The following is a 3,628-nucleotide window of genomic DNA, read 5'->3' on the forward strand; positions in this document are numbered from 1 at the left end:
TCTAAACTTATATATTAGAATTACCAGGTATTTTTTGGCTTCCTTATAGTTTCCTCTGTTTATAAAATCATGTCATCTGCAAATAGAGATTATTTTACCTCTTTCTTTCCAACTTGGATGTCTTTATGTCTTTTTTTCCTGCCTAATTTCCTTGGCTTCACAAATATTAAGAATAAAAAAGAAAATGCACAAATTCAGAAGTCCAGCTTTCAAAGCATAGGCTTCTGACTCTACATCTTTCCCAAGGCTGGCAGGGCCTGCACCATTTCCTACCCTGTCTCAGAACAATGTTATAGTAATCAAAACAAACTTAAAGGGGCTGGTTAAATATCTAGGTAACTTGCCTAGATCCCCACTTCCTAGCCAGATACTGCAACCACAAAAAATGTGTTCAACTTCTAGCACAGAATTTGCTATTTTAAGCACCTTGATCTCCTTTATTGCCAAGGTTAAAATAAAAATAACAATCCTGGGTTCCTCTTTAAAAACTCATCCCCGGTGACTGGCAGAACTGTGGTAATGAGCAATCTTAATTTTTCATGTGAGATTATACCCTCTACATAAAGAAGAATGGTAGCCACCTTCACCTTACAACATTATCTTAACTATAATAAAGTGCTCATACAGGAGGATGAGCTTCCTAGGTTATTTGGAGATAAAGAATCTGCCTGCCAATGCAGGAGACACAAGAGATTCAGGTTCAGTACCTGAGTCAGGAAGATCTCCTGGAGTAGGAAATGGCAACCCACTCCAGTATACTTGTCTGGAGAATCCCATGGACAGAGGAGCCTGGCAGGCTACAGTCTATGGGGTCACAAAGAGTTGGACAAGACTGAGCAACTAATTACACATACATACAGGAGAATCATTGCTTCATACTATAATATTGGTACCAAAGTAAATTTTCTTCCTTGGGTATTGTATTTTTTTTTTTGATGTTTTAACTGGATGCTGCTTTCCCTTTATCATCAAAACTTTGCTTCACACAATTTCTCTTCTAAAAGATTGAACAATAGTAACATGTCTGAGGGAGGAATGAAGTAAGGGAGTACTAATTTATAGAGAGAGCACACCACGACTGTAAGTGAAAGTGAATATAAATTTTAAATCTACAAAACAGAACAATCTTTACTAAAGATGGGGAGAAATAAACAAACAAGGCTATAAAAAAATCTTCAGGAAACCCCACAGAGAAAAGTTGTTCAAAAAGTACACTTGAAGTTTCTTTAGTAATATGAAGCATCTTTTGTTAAGTATTACCTTGAAACACAAGTTTTTGGTAATATATATTACTGAGTCATCACAATAATTGATTTTCTTAGTATATAGTGCTGAAGCTTTAATCTAAACTTTTCTGTTGTTACTTTAAAGGCTTTTCCCCATTCATAAGCTTGAGGGCATGCCTCAGAATAAAAATATTTTAATGGGAGTAAACTTTGAAATCATATTGTAATTAGATGGGAAATTATGTTTCAGTTTATTGGTCTACCAAGGAGAAAAAGATTATCTATACACATCTTCAGGGTCATATCTGCTGCATAAGGATTGCCTTTAATATTTCCACTGAGGAGAATGGATACATGTATATGTATGGCTGAGTCCCTTCACTGTTTACCTGAAGCTATCACAATATTGTTAATTGGCTATACCCCAACACAAAAAGGTTTTGGTGTTAAAAATTAAAGTTAAATTAAAAATATTTCCCTTTAATATTTAATATGTTCCTTGGAAGGAAAGTTATGACCAATATAGATAGCATATTCAAAAGCAGAGACATTACTTTGCCAACAAAGGTCCATCTAGTCAAGGCTATGGTTTTTCCTGTGGTCATGTATGGATGTGAGAGTTGGACTGTGAAGAAGGCTGAGCACCGAAGAATTGATGCTTTTGAACTGTGGTGTTGGAGAAGACTCTTGAGAGTCCCTTGGGCTGCAAGGAGATCCAACCAGTCCATTCTGAAGGATATCAGCCCTGGGATTTCTTTGAAAGAAATGATGCTAAAGCTGAAACTCCAGTACTTTGGCCACCTCATGCAAAGAGTTGACTGATTGGAAAAGACTCTGATGCTGGGAGGGATTGGGGGCAGGAGGAGAAGGGGACGACAGAGGATGAGATGGCTGGATGGCCTCACTGACTTGATGGACGTGAGTCTGAGTGAACTCCGGGAGTTGGTGATGGACAGGGAGGCCTGGCGTGCTGCGATTCATAAGGTCGCAAAGAGTCGGACACGACTGAGCGACTGAACTGAACTGATGCTGAACATTATTAATACTATAAAAAAAATTCCATAAGAAAAAGGAAGCATAGAACAAAGGCATGTCGGAGCTGGAGTCTAATCTCGTAAACTGTATTATAACATATGATTAATGACCAAATAAGATCACTCAGATAAATCTTGACATTATCTTTAAAATCAGGTGTTGAAAATCCTCAAATAATATTGTTTTGGTCCTAATATAAAAATGTGTCTTCAAGATGTTATTGTGTCCATTTTCCATAATTAAATACAGAATTGTTGAAACAAATTGCTTAGCATATAAGAAACAGAGAAGAAACCCACCAAATCAGCTATAATTTAGAGCCTCCTGTGTAAACTATGTTAAATCTAAACCATGCAGTTAGTAGATGACTTGTGTGAAAGTACTTTTCTAGAACACAGAAGAGGCTTTTTAATGTGATATTCACACAATAAATGATTATTTTTATCTTAAAATAGTGGATTTAAGACTATCACCTATCAATAATGATTCATTTACCTAATCTGAATAGTCTTTCGAATTATGTTCACTTCCTTAGGTTGGAAAATAGTAAGTAGGAATAAATCCAACTTTATATAGAGTAACAATCATTTTCTTTCACATATTTTCTCTGTAACTACAGTTGGCTCTGGTTGTTTATTACAAATTTTATAAACTCATTTTTTAAATGTTATTTTTCCCATGAACATTGTACATATTTATATCAAGTACATCATATTGAAGACCGAAATTGCTTTCCTTTCTTTAGAAGAATTAAACATTAAATTCAGAAAAGTTAAGTATCCTTTAAAAAACAAAATTATGATTTAGTATGTTACTTGACAACATATGCCTTTAAATCCTTAGCAACTGCATTATGCAGTCCAGGCTTGATGGAATTTACTAAATAATATAAATTTCTATAGCCACTGACTCTGATGGCTATAGAAATCGGGTTCCAGATCAAATAGTGGGGAAGTGTGTGTGTGTGTGTGTTCTAAAGGAAAGAGGAAGGGGAAATCACAGAGTGAGATGAATAATTTTGAAATATTTTCGTATCAGTGGCTTGAGGAGTTTTTTTCCACATAGATTAGGAATTCTGACCAAGAGGGAAGCAACTTCTTCAAACACTTAACACATATAAAAGTGTTTACTATGTGCCAGGCACTTTCTAAAGCATGTTATATATGTTCAGTTCAGTTCAGTTCAGTCGCTCAGTCGTGTCCGACTCTTTGTGACCCCATGAATTGCAGCACGCCAGGCCTCCCTGTCCATCACCAACTCCCAGAGTTCATTCAAACTCACTTCCATCGAGTTGGTGATGGCATCCAGCCATCTCATCCTCTGTCATCCCCTTCTCCTCCTGCCCCCAATCCCTCCCAGCATCAGAG

This window comes from Bubalus kerabau, chromosome X, assembly GCF_029407905.1.
Source record: "Bubalus kerabau isolate K-KA32 ecotype Philippines breed swamp buffalo chromosome X, PCC_UOA_SB_1v2, whole genome shotgun sequence".
NCBI classification, from domain to species: Eukaryota; Metazoa; Chordata; class Mammalia; order Artiodactyla; family Bovidae; genus Bubalus; species Bubalus kerabau.